Source organism: Staurois parvus, unplaced genomic scaffold, assembly GCF_062004578.1.
Source record: "Staurois parvus isolate SC_StPar_1 unplaced genomic scaffold, SC_StPar_1.0 ptg000926l, whole genome shotgun sequence".
Taxonomy (NCBI): domain Eukaryota; kingdom Metazoa; phylum Chordata; class Amphibia; order Anura; family Ranidae; genus Staurois; species Staurois parvus.
This window is the reverse complement of record NW_028318722.1, coordinates 200370-218336: the sequence shown is the minus strand read 5'-3', so window position 1 is coordinate 218336 and position 17967 is coordinate 200370.

The window sequence follows — 17967 nt, the reverse complement described above, 5'->3', positions numbered from 1 at the left end:
ATAAGAAGAATGAAAAGAAGAAGAATGAAAAGAAGAATGACAAGAAGAAGAAGAAGAATGACAAGAAGAAGAAGAATGAAAAGAAGAAGAAGAAGAATGAAAAGAAGAATGAAAAGAAGAAGAAGAATGAAAATAAGAAGAAGAAGAATGAAAAGAAGAATGAAAAGAAGAAGAAGAATGAAAAGAAGAAGTAGAAGAAGAATGAAAAGAAGAAGAAGAAGAATGAAAAGAAGAATGAAAAGAATAAGAAGAAGAATGAAAAGAAGAAGAAGAAGAATGAAAAGAAGAAGAAGAAGAATGAAAAGAAGAATGAAAAGAAGAATAAGAAGAATGAAAAGAAGAAGAAGAAGAATGAAAAGAAGAATGACAAGAAGAAGAAGAAGAAGAATGACAAGAAGAAGAAGAATGAAAAGAAGAAGAAGAAGAATGAAAAGAAGAAGAAGAATGAAAAGAAGAAGAAGAAGAATGAAAAGAAGAATGAAAAGAAGAAGAAAAAGAATGAAAAGAAGAAGAAGAATGAAAAGAAGAAGAATGAAAAGAAGAAGAAGAAGAATGAAAAGAAGAATGAAAAGAATAAGAAGAAGAATGAAAAGAATAAGAAGAAGAATGAAAAGAAGAAGAAGAAGAATGAAAAGAAGAAGAAGAAGAATGAAAAGAAGAATGACAAGAAGAAGAAGAAGAATGACAAGAAGAAGAAGAATGAAAAGAAGAAGAAGAAGAATGAAAAGAAGAAGAATGAAAAGAAGAAGAAGAATGAAAAGAAGAGGAAGAATGAAAAGAAGAATGAAAAGAAGAAGAAGAAGAATGAAAAGAAGAAGAAGAAGAAGAATGAAAAGAAGAATGAAAAGAAGAAGAAGAAGAATGAAAAGAAGAAGAAGAATGAAAAGAAGAAGAAGAAGAATGAAAAGAAGAATGAAAAGAAGAAGAAGAAGAATGAAAAGAAGAAGAAGAATGAAAAGAAGAAGAAGAATGAAAAGAAGAATGAAAAGAAGAATGAAAAGAAGAAGTATTCCAGTACAGCAAAAAGTGTATCTGCAGAGAGCTCCGCTATTTCTGACAGTTCCTTCACATTTACAGCGGTTGAAACATTGTATCTATTTATTTCCGAATAAAAACATCTGTATCCTAAATGGAAACAAATAGATACAATGTTTCAACCGCTGTAAATGAACTGTCAGAACTGTCAGAAATAGCGGAGCTCTCTGCAGTGACACTTTTGCCGGCTGATCGGGAAAAATTTGATTTGTGCACCCGAAGTTTGCTAAAATTCGGATTCGATGCGAAACAAATTTTTCCTGAAATTCGAAACGAATTCCACTTCGCCAGGTTCGATTCGCTCATCTCTAATAATGACCCGCTGATTTGTCTATTCAGGGTTACTGTATCCATGGCCACAAACACCCCTTGTGTGGGATAGCTTAGGTCTCTGCCCCCCGTGGATACACTTGTATCTTTTAACTGCCAGGAGAGTTCTATTAAGGGCCTGGATCTCCCCGCAAGGTCCATCCCTAGCGTTGGCTAAAGAAAGACCTGAAATTACTTCTGTACCTGGAAAAATTAGATGCTCTGCTACATAATTTCAGACCCACTAAACAATTTTTTACGCGCTGGAGGGCATTTATCGAACATACTTTTTCGCTGAGTGAAATTTGGCACCTTATGACCACATTTCAGTTTACTGCTTGCTATGCCAAGTCCAGTCTGGCTAACACCCTGTGCAAACATAGAGTACCTGACTCTCCTCCTGTTGTGGGGAATGACCCCTCAACACCCTGAGGGGATACTCACTACACCCATCTGGTTAAAAAAAAAAATGTTTTACAGTGTGACAGGGATTGACCTCCCACCTGTAAACAGGCCTCAGCACGTTTTTTGCCCTTTCCCCCAGGCGCTATCTGAAGGCCCAGCCTGCATGCTATATAACGACGTGTACGACACCTGTCCCATATGTCAGATTGTTCTGTTCATTCCTATTATGTAATGCCTCGCATGTGATTACTTAGGATGGACGTGGGGTTTCTAGTCCAGAAATCCAACATTCTCAACATGTTTTCTACCAAACCCGGATGATGAGAGCATGTATTGATTGAACTGTCTGGTAAGCAACACATGCAGTCCTTTGATTTGTTACTATTGTAAGACCAATTCCCATTTGATATTGTACCTTTAAGCATGCTTTTCGTGGTTATTGTATTGTTCACAACTTTGGAAGATGTCATATCAAGTCCACTTGATCATTTTTGGAAAAAGTTTGTATTTGGAAATGTGAAAATATGAATAAAGATTATTATAAAAAAAAAAAAATCCCCCCAAAAAATGACCCTCGTAAATCCATTGTCAATCATGATGTTCATGATGTCTGCCGTTGTAAAGGATTTCCGGCAAAAATAATTGCGATCGGAAATGTGCATGCGCGCTCGCGCACATGCAAGGCGAAGATTGGCGCCAGACGGCCTATTTAAGGAGTGTCTCTGCTCATGTTCAGTGCTGACTGGTCTTCAGCTCCCCCGTGTCCTGCTTGTTCCTGTGTGATTCCTTTGTTGCTGACCCGGCTTGTTCCTCACCTGACTCTGATTGCTCTCCTGATACTGGTTCCTGACTTCGGCTCTGCTCCTGACCTTGGCTTTTCTGATTCTGTACCGACTGTTGATGACCCTGGCTATTCCATGACACTGCTCCTGTCTCTTACCCTCACTACCTGCCTTGCTCTGGTGCACGCCTGGCAATCTGCAAAACCTGCTCTCCCTACTACTACTGTGCTAAAATCAGAGGATTATCAGCCTCCAAGGTCTTCATCTGCAAGAGCTGCAAACAACAACTACTGGCGATCTTGTTCCCCTGGGTCCTAGACTCCCTCTGTTCCATCTCCAGCGGGGTCAGGGCTGGTGACACAAGTCGATTTCAGTCTCCCATCAGGTATGTGACAGCCGTTGGACCTGGCACGCATGACTGATCCTGGTGGTATTCATAGCCAAATGAGAGCTCCCAAGCTGTCATCAGCAATATATGGGAAGGGATCATTGATCACATATGATGATGGCCGTATTTAGTCTCTGTCATTGTTCATATACGGCCAGTGACCATATTTGTTCAGTGATATCACTGCTATCCCTGTCCCTTTGCTGACATGGCTGGAGATTCACAGCTATGGAAGCAATGTGCTGCTGACAGAGGCAGTTGCTAGGGATGCAGCGGGAGTCAGCACCTTCTGTTTCAATAGTAACCATTGGAGTGGAAAGCTCATATATAGAAGTGGTAGAAATACACCGCAATACAATGTACTGTGTATATATGTCTATGGCAGAGAAAGTCTGTGGGGCTCAGATATGACTGTACAAATTCATATATAGATACATACATACATAAAAATGTCTATATATGATGATATGATGACTACTCACTCCGCTATGTTCTCAGGCCAAATCCACTCAGTCATGGAAACACTTCCAAACCATGTAACCCTCTGCTGTAATCCAACCCAGAACTCTGCATTCTTACTCTGCATGTGGCACTGAAACACATCATAAAATATTAATATTAATAATACTAATAATAATAATCACATAAGATGTCAGAGTGGTATTAGTTATTGTGTGTTAATTATTGGATGGGTTAGTTGAGGCTCAGCGATCTTTGGCCCATGGGTGGCTCACAAGACATTGCTATATATCATGGACTAAGACAGGTAATATTTTATATGGTCATGTATGATGTTATGATGTGTGCCATGTCACTAGAATTGATCATGTGGGGTGATGTAAATGCAGATATTAATTCATGGTGTTTCTGATTGCACCAGTTTCAAAATGGGGTAGGACTTAGAAAAAGAGCGGGCTTCTGGGAAATCAGTAGAACTTAGAGAATATAGGGCCCCAACATATCCATGAAATAACAGTGGCATTTCGTTTGAAAAAGTAGTTGCACTATAATTCTACATATAAACAATATGTGACTCTGCTATAGTTGATGGGAGGAGCAAAGGCTTCAAGATTCAAGAGAAACAAGGTTCAAGCTAAGATCTTTCAAGCAATTGTCCAGGTATCTGTCCAGCATCCCAGATGTCCCAACAAGAAGAGACATCACCAAACACAGCGGAGGTTGCAGGTTCAGACCCGGGTCCTGACAATAGCATTGTTATGGATGTGGGTACAGAGACAAGGAAGGCCAGAGAAAAATAGAATTCCTACTCTAATATCTCATGGCTGCCACCAGATGTCAAGAATGTCAAGGATGACCCTTGGTGGGTCCTGGTAGGGCCCGTGGTGCCTAGCTAATGGGGGGCCAGGGCCTTGTTTGGTGGAGGAGGAATGAGGGAAGGGTTTATATTGAGCAGGTAAAAATCAGCTGTGATAGAAGAGTCACAACCTGCCATACCTCTGGTAACCTACAGGGGTAGACCTCACCAAAATGTATCTGGCTGGCCACACACAGGCATATATAGTGTAAATCTTACATACAGTCTGGTGCCTTGGAAGGATTGGGGGAGTGGTCAAGTAATGAATACACTCCTCTGAAATTCTTCAAACTGTCCTGTAAGCTGATTTGTGGCAGGATTTTCCCTTCCCACTGCCCCCTCCCACTACACATGATTTGGGGTAGCTTGCCAGTTTGTCCTCTGACTGGTGTGCTAGGCAACCATACACACACAGACACCAATCTGCAGACACGGTGCAGTTGCATGAGACTGACAACAACCTTAGACTGAATGTTTTAAGTGATACAATATTCCTCTAATCTTTGGACAGAGTGCAGCCTAGTGTGAACAGCCCCCTTCTTCCCTGCTGGGCTCACAGCCGATACGTCTACAGATTGTTTTGAGACTCAATGAGGCCTCTTATCCTTCTATAGGTACAAGGATACCAGAGATACTTGGCATATTGGTGTTTAATGTTCAATGTCCGGGTCAAGCTTGGAAATGTTTAATATGCGTCACCTGTCTCTTGATTAACGAATCATGTAATATCTGCAATACCACTAAAATTGAAAAAAATGCTTCTATCTTTTACAGGAACATCTCCAGTGTCTGTAATATCATCCCACATCTATGGGCTTAAAGTAGAATTCCAGGTTTACTAGAACTAGAAAAAGTTCAACCGCACCAAGCTGGACCAAACAAATTACTTCCATTGCATGATGATGTTGTACCTCAATCAATCTGATGTGACCCATATAGTTAATTCCATCACATCTATATCAAATAGGTCATCAAAAAATATATTTTTTTTATAAAGGCAATGCATATTAAAATGGCTGATTTAGATGGACTTTATTGGTTGAACTAGATGGACCTTTATTGATTGAATTAGATGGACTTTGTTTGTTGAATTAGATGGAATGTATTTGTTATGGACCACCTGGTGTACTCTAGCAGTCCCCAGGACAGGATTCCCCAGGGCGCGGAGTCTAAGCCCCAGTCCGCTTGTTCACCAGAGCCCCTGATGGTGGGGATGGGCTTGGAGCGGACAGTGACCAGGTCGCGGCCCCTGAGTACACCCACCTGAGGTAGAGGAATCACCAGAGGTAATGACAGGTAGAGAGCCTGACGTGAAGAGGCAGACAGGTCTGGAGAGTAGCAGCTAATCCGTGCGGGTCTGATGGATGGCTGAGCAATAGCGTGGTCAAAACGGGCCAGGTCGGTAACAGAGGGGTCAGCGTGGTACAAGGCAGCAGGCAGAAGAATAGTCAGGTCACTCGCCGGGGTCGGTACCAGTAGTTCAGATCAGGTAGGGATATCCAAAAGAGAGGTCAAACTTAGCCAGGAGTCAGAGCAGGAGAGGTCAGCACAGGTCAGGTCCAAGCAGGTCAGCAACGAATCTCAAACAACGGGAACACAGGAACACAGGAACCAGATCAGACCATACGGCAACTTGTGTCTGTGCAGGGCTGATTTAAGTAGCCCGCCCTGCACCTGACAGGTGCAGCCTAGGTCCTAGTGCCTGCCCAGCACCGTCATAGGCGACGGGTGCTCCTGGGTCCTAGTGCCCTGATGCCTGCATGTCTTGACAGACACCTACGCATGTGCAGACCCATGCGTCGCGATGGTCCCTGACAGTATTGGTTGAACTAGATCTTTATTGGTTGTATTAGATTAATTTTATTGAATAAACTATTTAGGAGTTATTATTAGAGATGAGCGAATTATTCAAAAATTCGATTCGGCTGATTCGCCGAATTTCAGGAAGAAATTCGATTCGATGCGAATTAATTCGCTACGAAGTTAACTTATAAAAAGGGTTTCTAGGCTTCAGAGAGCCTTTAAATTATGCAGAACACTGTACCTTTAATTTAAATGTCCTTGGAGATGAGGAAGGAGAAGGAGAAGGAGAAGGATGAGAAGAAGGAGAAGGAGAAGGATGAGAAGAAGGAGAAGGATGAGAAGAAGGAGAAGGAGAAGGATGAGAAGAAGGAGAAGGATGAGAAGAAGGAGAAGGATGAGAAGAAGGAGAAGGATGAGAAGAAGAAGAAGGAGAAGGAGAAGGAGAAGGATGAGAAGAAGGAGAAGGAGAAGGATGAGAAGATGGAGAAGGAGAAGGATGAGAAGAAGGAGAAGGAGAAGGATGAGAAGAAGGAGAAGGAGAAGGATGAGAAGAAGGAGAAGGATGAGAAGAAGGAGAAGGATGAGAAGAGGGAGAAGGATGAGAAGAAGGATGAGAAGAAGGATGAGAAGAAGGAGAAGGATGAGAAGAAGGATGAGAAGAAGGAGAAGGATGAGAAGAAGGAGAAGGAGAAGGATGAGAAGAAGGAGAAGGATGAGAAGAAGGATGAGAAGAAGGAGAAGGATGAGAAGAAGGAGGAGAAGGATGAGAAGAAGGAGAAGGATGAGAAGAAGGAGAAGGAGAAGGATGAGAAGAAGGAGAAGGATGAGAAGAAGGAGAAGGATGAGAAGAAGGAGAAGGAGAAGGATGAGAAGAAGGATGAGAAGAAGGAGAAGGATGAGAAGAAGGAGAAGGATGAGAAGAAGGAGAAGGAGAAGGATGAGAAGAAGGAGAAGGATGAGAAGAAGGAGAAGGATGAGAAGAAGGATGAGAAGAAGGATGAGAAGAAGGAGAAGGATGAGAAGAAGGACAGTTCTGTGACAGTTTCTGTCTATTTCTGACAGTTCTGTGACATTCACTCCATACAGCGGTTTCAACCGCTGTATGGAGTGAATGTCACAGAACTGTCAGAAATAGGCTATTTCTGACAGTTCTGGGACATTCACTCCATACAGCAGTTGAAACATTGTATCTATTTGTTTCCATAAATGGATCCATTTATGGAAACAAATAGATACAATGTTTCAACCGCTGTATGGAGTGAATGTCCCAGAACTGTCAGAAATAGCGGAGCTCTGCAGATACACTTAGAGGAGCTCTGCAGATACACTTTTTGCCGGCTTGGAATTATTCTTATTTTCATCATACTTCTTCTTCTTCTTCTTCATCCTCATCCTCATCCTCTTCTTCTGAGGATGAGGATGAGGATGAAGAAGAAGAAGAAGTAGGATGAAAATAAGAATTCCAAACCGGCAAAAAGTGTATGTGCAGAGTTCCTCTATTTCTGACAGTTCTCTGACAGCTTCTTCACATGTACAGCGGTTGAAACATCTGTATCCTAAATGGAAACTAATAGATACAATGTTTCAACCGCTAAACATGTGAAGGAACTGTCAGAGAAATGTCAGAAATAGCGGAGCTCTCTGCAGGGACACTTTTGCTGGCTGATCGGGAAAAATCCGATTCGCGCACCTGAAGTAGGCAAATATTCGGATTCGACGCGAATCAAATTTTTCCTGAAATTCGTATCGAATTCCGGTTCGCCTGGTTCGATTCACTCATCTCTAGTTATTATATAAATTAAATTAACTGTATTTGTTGAACTAGATGGACTTTATTTGCTGAAATAGATGGACTTTATTGGTTGAACTAGATGGACTTTTATTGGTTGAATTAGATGGACTTTATTTGCTGAATTAGATGGACTTTATTTGCTGAATTAGATGGACTTTATTAGTTGAATTAGATGGACTTTATTTGCTGAATTAGATGGACTTTATTAGTTGAATTAGATTAATTTTATTGAATAAACTATTTAGGAGTTATATAAATTAAATTAACTTTACTGGTTGAACTAGATGGACTTCGTTATTTGAACTAGATGGACCTTATTGGTTGGACTAGATGGACTTTTTTGGTTAAAATATATTGATTTTTTTTTTTTGGTTGAACTAGATGGTTTTTATTGGTTGAATAAGAAAATATATATGTTTTTAATGAACTATATAGGCTTTATTGGATAAATTAAATTAACTTTATTGGTTGAATTAGATGGAATTTTTGTGGTAAAACTAGATGGACTTTTTTGGTTAAACTTGATGGACTTTATTGGTTGAACTAGAGGTCCTTTGTTGGTTGAACTAAATGGACTTTCTTTGCTGAATTAGATGGACTTTCTTTGCTGAATTAGATGGACTTTCTTTGCTGAATTAGATGGACTTTCTTTGCTGAATTAGATGGACTTTCTTTGCTAAATTAGATGGATTTTATTGGTTGAACTAGATGGACTTTATTGGTTGTATTAGATTAACTTTATTGAATAAACTATTTAGGCTTTATTGGATAAATTAAATTTACTTTATTGGTTGAACTAGATGGACTTTGTTGTTTTAACTACATGGACCTTATTGGTTGGACTAGATGGACTTTTTGGTTAAAATACATTGATTTTTGTGGTTGAACTAGATGGTTTTTATTGGTTGAATTAGATTATATGTTTTGAATTAACTTTATAGGGTTTATTTGATAAATTAAATTAACTTTATTGGCTTAACTAGACGGGCTTTACTGGTTGAACTCGATGGAATAATTTGGTTGAACTAGATGGATTTTGTGTGGTAAAACTAGATGGACTTTTTAGTTCAACTAGATGGACTTTATTGGTTGAACTCGATGGACTTTTTTAGTTGAACTAGATGGACTTTGTTTGTTGAACTAGATGGACTTTATTGATTGAAATAGATGGACTTTATTGATTGAACTAGATGGTCTTTATTGATTGAACTAGATGGACTTTGTTGATTGAACTAGATGGACTTTGTTTGTTTAATTAGATGGACTTTGTTTGTTGAACTAGATGGACTTTGTTGAACTAGATGGACTTTGTTTGTTGAACTAGATGGACTTTGTTTGTTGAACTAGATGGACTTTGTTGAACTAGATGGACTTTATTGGTTGAACTAGATGGACTTTGTTTGTTGAACTAGATGGACTTTGTTGAACTAGATGGACTTTATTGGTTGAACTAGATGGACTTTGTTTGTTGAACTAGATGGACTTTGTTGAACTAGATGGACTTTGTTGAACTAGATGGACGTTATTGGTTGAACTAGATGGACTTTGTTTGTTGAACTAGATGGACTTTGTTTGTTGAACTAGATGGACTTTGTTGAACTAGATGGACTTTGTTTGTTGAACTAGATGGACTTTGTTGAACTAGATGGACTTTATTGGTTGAACTAGATGGACTTTATTGGTTGAACTAGATGGACTTTATTGTTTGAACTAGATGGACTTTGTCTGTTGAACTAGATGGACTTTATTGGCTGAACTAGATAGATATGTGTGTTTTTTCAACCTGACTTTGTATGTAAACTTCTGGTGTAAAACCATAAGAAGGAAATAAAATGTAGGGTTTTGTTAAAATTTTTATTACCAAAGCAAAATTTTAAACCCTTTTGCAGGAACTCAATTTCAAACTTGGAATAGAAAAGGGATTGACAACCTAAAGACTGTTATTTAAGTTTTTTAATTTTTTTTATATTTAGTGAGAATATTTCTTTTCCTGACACATAAGAACTGATATTCCAGTTATCTCTTCAATACTTTGCAGACGACCAACATGGCCCATGCTGAGTCAGCCTTCAGTCAAAGAGCATGACTAGAGAACTACAAACCTGATTTAATAGGGGGTCACTCAGTAGCATGTGCAGGTCCTCTGCAGAGAGATCACTGCTTCCATACACAGAGCAAGGGTTATTCTCTGCTGCACGCTGGCAGGGGACAGGATTTTCTACTCAGGCTGGGGCTGATTTCTACAGAAAGATGGCGGACATCAAGTCATCAGTCAATGGGAAGAAATTACCTTGAGTATGGAGTCTTCACTCCTCACCGTAGCCAACACAGCTCCGTTCTCCACACAAAACCGCTCGCTGTCTTCTCTTGTCCTTTTATTAGTAGAAAAGAAATAACATTTCTGATTCACCAACGTCCATCCCTGGGGACACTTACTGGTGTAGTCTGGGGAAGAATATAACATGGGAAGTAGGACAGTATTATTACAAGAGAGGATTTGGCGCACATAACGGATGTAACATTGTATTATTTATTGTATTTATGTAATAATAATAATAATAACATTATTATTATGTCATTTTTTAGGCAATTTGATTTATTTATCTCACAACTGATCTTTTAGGTCACTTTTCCTATCATCTATTTTACAAATACACATTTACTTTGTGTTCTTTGATGACAATGTGCTCACAGAGCATTCAAAGCTTTTCAATACAACAGGCCTCTCTCACTGACACCCACAGAGAGACCTGAAATGCTCGGGTCTAGTCCAGCACTTCTCCATGACACCTTAAAATGAATGTAGTAAATTGCATTAAGCAGCAGTGCTTTTATTTTTTTAGTTGATTCTTGTAGTATTTTTTTAGCATGTATTTTATTTCATTTTTACTTTTTTTATTCCATGTATTTCTTTATGTATTATGTTCAGGGATTAAAAAATAAAATACATATTTTTTAACACTTTTTCAGTCAGCAGATTAATCTTTAGTTTAGTTTACACACACATCACATGCTACACTTAACCACCCCTGCTGTAAAAAAATCCCTGTTTACAAATCCCAATAGCTCATGTTGGAACACAGACAGCTGCATGAATCTTTGCTGAGACTCCTTCTCTGTCAGTCGATTCGGTGTGATATTTAGCTTGAAGACAACCTGATTAAACAGAGGTAACTACTAATGTGCTGGGTCTTTAGATAAGTCATAGTGCCCTGGGAATCCTTTTTCACAAATGTGATATTAAAATTGACTAAAGCAACGGTAGTTAACTTGCACATGGACTTCAGATAATAGTTTCCCTACATGACTGTTTTATGTGGGATCAGAAGACAATCAATTGTCTATGGGGCACATGGCAGCCATGAATGTGGTACAAGTAAAATTCCAGCACAAGGCACCCCTAGTCTCTGCCAGGGACAGCTTGGGGGAGGGGGGTTTGGAGAAACAAAGCTTAAATGGATTTCTTCTGTTTTATTCACAATAATCCAGCACAGGAACAGTCAATGGTATAGATTATTGCCCAATCAGATGATATATATGCCTCACTAATGTCTATGACCACTATGACAGCTATATGTAAGGTAAACCGATTTCCGGCACCAGAAACCAGTACGGATCTATGCTTGCGCACACATGCTCATATTTGTAAGTGAACACGCAAGGCTAAATGTCCTTGTCTGCCCCCTCACACATGCCATACCGATTAGCATGCACATTTGGCGCCCAGTGGACTATTGAAACTGGTCTGTTATGGTCTTCATCTTGTTCCTGTGTTCCCGAGCCCTGATCCTCTGTACCTGCTTTCCCGTGTATGACTTGGCTTGTCTTTGGACTCGCTTCTGCTCCTTATCTCTGTTCACCTAATTACTCTGACCTTGGCCTGCCTCCTGGACTTACTCTACCTTCTGATTTGGTCCCTCACTGCCTAGTTGATGACCGCTGCCTGTCTCCTTGTCCTGCTTCTGTCTCCGGCTCTGGTGCCAAGCTGTTTCTGCATCCTGTTCTGAGGACTGCGGCTACCAGCTGTACCTAGTTGAAGAGTGGACATCACCAGAGAGCTACTCCAGCACTTGTGCCACTCCTTACCATTACATTCTCTATCTCCAGGAGTGTTGGGCAGGAGGTGCAAGGGGGACATGTGCAACATTCCAGTCTTCACCAGGTACATCATAGATCAATGTATCTATGAGCACTATATCTATGAGCACTATGTCTATGAGCACTATGTCTATGACCTCTATGTCTATGAGCACTATATCTATGAGCACTATGTCTATGAGCACTATGTCTATGACCTCTATGTCTATGATCGCTATGTCTATGACCGCTATGTCTATGACCGCTATGTCTATGAACTCTATGTCTATGAACTCTATGTCTATGAGCACTGTGTCTATGACCTCTATGTCTATGAGCACTACATCTATGACTTATTTGTCTATGACCATTATGACTATGAGCACAATGGGGTTTATATACTAAAACTGGACAGCACAAAATCTGGTGCAGATGTGCATGGTGGTCAATCAGTTTCTAACATCATCTTTTTCAGTTAAGCTTTGATTGGTTTCTATGCAGAGCTGCACCAGATATTGTACTCCCTGGTTTTAGTAAATCATCCCCAAAGCCTGTGACCACTATGTCTACAAGCATAATGCCTCTGACTGCTTTGTCTATGACCTCTATGTCCATGACCTCTATGTCCATGACCGCTATGTCTATGACCTCTATGTCTATGACTTCTATGTCTATGACCTCTATGTCTATGACTGCTATGTCTATGACCTCTATGTCTATGACCTCTATGTCTATGACCTCTATGTCTATGACTTCTATGTCTATGACCTCTATGTCTATGACCGCTATGTCTATGACTTCTATGTCTATGACCTCTATGTCTATGACCTCTATGTCTATGACTTCTATGTCTATGACCTCTATATCTATGACCGCTATGTCTATGACCTCTATGTCTATGACTTCTATGTCTATGACCTCTATGTCTATGACTGCTATGTCTATGACCTCTATGTCTATGACTTCTATGTCTATGACTTCTATGTCTATGACCTCTATGTCTATGACCACCATGTCTATGACCGCTATGTCTATGACCTCTATGTCTATGACCTCTATGTCTATGACCACCATGTCTATGACCGCTATGTCTATGACCTCTATGTCTATGACCGCTATGTCTATAACCTCTATGTCTATGGCCTCTATGTCTATGGTATTTGTAGTAGTTTTCCTAGTCACACATATGAATAAATATATACATTCTGTATACAGCAAAGGAAATGCGTATTTGCTCCCCGGCTGATGGTGAATGTTCGCCCCTCACAAAGAAATGATCGGTCAAAAAATCAAATGTTCGGTGTATTGTAACTAGAGATGAGCGAAGAAATGAAAAATTTGATTCGGCTGATTCGGCGAATTCCAGTATGAAATTCGATTCGATGCAAATTTCTCCGCTACGAAGATGACTTATAAAAAGGGTTTCTAGGCTTCAGAGAGCCTTTAAATTAGTGCAGAACACAGTACCTTTAATTTAAATGCCCTTGGAGATCAGGAAGGAGAAGGAGAAGGAGAAGGATGAGAAGAAGGAGAAGGAGAAGGATGAGAAGAAGGAGAAGGAGAAGGATGAGAAGAAGGAGAAGGATGAGAAGAAGGAGAAGGATGAGAAGAAGGAGAAGGATGAGAAGAAGGAGAAGGATGAGAAGAAGGAGAAGGAGAAGGATGAGAAGAAGGAGAAGGATGAGAAGAAGGAGAAGGATGAGAAGAAGGAGAAGGAGAAGGAGAAGGATGAGAAGAAGGAGAAGGAGAAGGATGAGAAGAAGGAGAAGGATGAGAAGATGGAGAAGGAGAAGGATGAGAAGAAGGAGAAGGAGAAGGATGAGAAGAAGGAGAAGGATGAGAAGAAGGAGAAGGATGAGAAGACGGAGAAGGAGAAGGATGAGAAGAAGGAGAAGGAGAAGGATGAGAAGAAGGAGAAGGAGAAGGATGAGAAGAAGGAGAAGGAGAAGGATGAGGAGAAGGAGAAGGATGAGGAGAAGGAGAAGGATGAGAAGAAGGAGAAGGATGAGAAGAAGGAGAAGGATGAGAAGAAGGAGAAGGAGAAGGATGAGAAGAAGGAGAAGGATGAGAAGAAGGAGAAGGATGAGAAGAAGGAGAAGGAGAAGGAGAAGGATGAGAAGAAGGAGAAGGATGAGAAGAAGGAGAAGGAGAAGGATGAGAAGATGGAGAAGGAGAAGGATGAGAAGAAGGAGAAGGAGAAGGATGAGAAGAAGGAGAAGGATGAGAAGAAGGAGAAGGAGAAGGATGAGGAGAAGGAGAAGGATGAGAAGAAGGAGAAGGATGAGAAGAAGGAGAAGGAGAAGGATGAGAAGAAGGAGAAGGAGAAGGATGAGAAGAAGGAGAAGGATGAGAAGAAGGAGAAGGAGAAGGATGAGAAGAAGGAGAAGGAGAAGGATGAGAAGAAGGAGAAGGAGAAGGAGAAGGATGAGAAGAAGGAGAAGGAGAAGGATGAGAAGATGGAGAAGGAGAAGGATGAGAAGAAGGAGAAGGATGAGAAGAAGGAGAAGGAGAAGGATGAGAAGAAGGAGAAGGATGAGGAGAAGAAGCAGGATGAGAAGAAGGAGAAGGATGAGAAGAAGGAGAAGGAGAAGGATGAGAAGAAGGAGAAGGATGAGAAGAAGGAGAAGGATGAGAAGAAGGAGAAGGAGAAGGATGAGAAGAAGGAGAAGGAGAAGGATGAGAAGAAGGAGAAGGAGAAGGATGAGAAGAAGGATGAGAAGAAGGAGAAGGAGAAGGATGAGAAGAAGGAGAAGGATGAGAAGAAGGAGAAGGATGAGAAGAAGGAGAAGGAGAAGGATGAGAAGAAGGAGAAGGATGAGAAGAAGGAGAAGGAGAAGGATGAGAAGAAGGATGAGAAGAAGGAGAAGGATGAGGAGAAGGAGAAGGAGAAGGATGAGAAGAAGGAGAAGGATGAGAAGAAGGAGAAGGATGAGAAGAAGGAGAAGGATGAGAAGAAATAGAAGGATGAGAAGAAAGAGAAGGAGAAGCAGAAGGAGAAGGATGAGAAGAAGGAGAAGGAGAAGGATGAGAAGATGGAGAAGGAGAAGGATGAGAAGAAGGAGAAGGAGAAGGATGAGAAGAAGGAGAAGGATGAGAAGAAGGAGAAGGATGAGGAAAAGGAGAAGGATGAGAAGAAGGAGAAGGATGAGAAGAAGGAGAAGGAGAAGGATGAGAAGAAGGAGAAGGAGAAGGATGAGAAGAAGGAGAAGGATGAGAAGAAGGAGAAGGATGAGAAGAAGGAGAAGGAGAAGGATGAGAAGAAGGAGAAGGATGAGAAGAAGGAGAAGGAGAAGGAGAAGCAGAAGGAGAAGGATGAGAAGAAGGAAAAGGAGAAGGATGAGAAGATGGAGAAGGAGAAGGATGAGATGAAGGAGAAGGATGAGAAGAAGGAGAAGGAGAAGGATGAGAAGAAGGAGAAGGATGAGAAGAAGGAGAAGGATGAGAAGAAGGAGAAGGATGAGAAGAAGGAGAAGGATGAGAAGAAGGAGAAGGAGAAGGATGAGAAGAAGGAGAAGGAGAAGGATGAGAAGAAGGAGAAGGAGAAGGATGAGAAGAAGGATGAGAAGAAGGAGAAGGAGAAGGATGAGAAGAAGGAGAAGGATGAGAAGAAGGAGAAGGAGAAGGATGAGAAGAAGGAGAAGGATGAGAAGAAGGAGAAGGAGAAGGATGAGAAGAAGGAGAAGGAGAAGGATGAGAAGAAGGAGAAGGAGAAGGATGAGGAGAAGGAGAAGGAGAAGGATGAGAAGAAGGAGAAGGAGAAGGATGAGAAGAAGGAGAAGGAGAAGCAGAAGGAGAAGGATGAGAAGAAGGAGAAGGAGAAGGATGAGAAGATGGAGAAGGAGAAGGATGAGAAGAAGGAGAAGGAGAAGGATGAGAAGAAGGAGAAGGATGAGAAGAAGGAGAAGGAGAAGGATGAGGAGAAGGATGAGAAGAAGGAGAAGGATGAGAAGAAGGAGAAGGAGAAGGATGAGAAGAAGGAGAAGGATGAGAAGAAGGAGAAGGAGAAGGATGAGAAGAAGGAGAAGGATGAGAAGAAGGAGAAGGAGAAGGAGAAGCAGAAGGAGAAGGATGAGAAGAAGGAAAAGGAGAAGGATGAGAAGATGGAGAAGGAGAAGGATGAGAAGAAGGAGAAGGAGAAGGACGAGAAGAAGGAGAAGGAGAAGGATGAGAAGAAGGAGAAGGATGAGAAGAAGGAGAAGGATGAGAAGAAGGATGAGAAGAAGGAGAAGGATGAGAAGAAGGACAGTTCTGTGACAGTTTCTGTCTATTTCTGACAGTTCTGGGACATTCACTCCATACAGCGGTTTCAACCGCTGTATGGAGGGAATGTCATAGAACTGTCAGAAATAGACTATTAATGACAGTTCTGGGACTGTCCTTCCATACAGCGGTTGAAACATTGTATCTATTTGTTTCCATAAATGGATCCATTTATGGAAACAAATAGATACAATGTTTCAACCGCTGTATGGAAGGAATGTCCCAGAACTGTCATAAATAGTCTATTTCTGACAGTTCTGGGACATTCCCTCCATACAGCGGTTTCCGGCAAAAAGTGTATGTGCAGAGTTCCTCTATTCTGCAGATACACTTAGAGGAGCTCTGCACATACACTTTTTGCCGGCTTGGAATTATTCTTATTTTCATCCTACTTCTTCTTCTTCTTCTTCTTCATCCTCATCCTCTTCTTCTTCTTCTGAGGATGAGGATGAGGATGAAGAAGTAGAAGAAGAAGAAGAAGTAGGATGAAAATAGGAATTCCAAACCGGCAAAAAGTGTATGTGCAGAGTTCCTCTATTTCTGACAGTTCTCTGACAGCTTCTTCACATGTACAGCGGTTGAAACATCTGTATCCTAAATGGATACAATGTTTCAACCGCTTTACATGTGTTCCTTCTGTCAGAGAACTGTCAGAAATAGCGGAGCTCACTGCAGGGACACTTTTGCCGGCTGATCTGGAAATATTTGATTCGCGCACCCGAAGTAGGCAACATTTCGGATTCGACGCGAATCGAATATTTCCTGAAATTCGACTCGAATTCCGGTTCGCCTGGTTCGATTCGCTCATCTCTAATTGTAACACTGAGAGACAGAATACAACAACAAATTCAGCAGAAATGCGTCTAACAAATGATGACGGATCTGCATGTTCATGAGGGAAAGAAGGATTTGATCCCCTATTATTCAGCAGGATTTCTGGCTCCCAGGTGTCTCTCATACAGGTAACAAGCTGAGATTAGAAGCAGTCTCTTAAAGGGAGTGCTGCTAATCTCATTGTGTTACCTGTATAAAAGACACCTGTCCACAGGAGCAATCAAACCATCAGATTCCAAACTCTCCACCATGGCAAAGACCAAAGAGCTTTCCAAGGATGTCAGGGACAAGATTGTAGACCTACCCAAGGCTGGACTGGGCTACCAAACTATGGCCAAGCAGCTTGGTGAGAAGGTGACAACAGTTGGTGCAATCATTCACAAATGGAAGAAACACAAAACAAGTGTCAGTCTCCCTAGGTCTGGTGCACCATGCAAGATCTCACCTCGTGGAGTGTCAATGACCATGAGAACAGTGAGGAATCATCCCAGAACTACACGTGAGGATCTTGTCAATGATCTCCAGGCAGCTGGGACCACAGTCACCAAGAAAACAATTGGTAACACACTACGCCGACAAGGACTGAAATCCTGCAGTGCCCGCAAGGTCCCTCTGCTGAAGAAAGCACATGTCTAGGCCCGTCTGAAGTCTGCCACTGAACATCTGAATGATGCAGAGGAGGACTGGTGGGAAGTGTTGTGGTCAGAGGAGACCAAAATTCAGCTCTTTGGTATCAACTCAACTCACCGTGTTTGGAGGAGGAGGAATGCTGCCTATGACCACAAGAACACCATCCCAACTGTGAAACATGGTGGTGGAAACATTCTGTTTTGGGGGGGGGGGGTTCTGCTAAGGGGACAGGACAACTGCACCACATCAAAGGGACCATGGATGCGGCAATGTACCATAAAATTTTGGGTGAGAACCTTCTTCCCTCAGCCAGGGCATTGAAAATGGGTGGTGGATG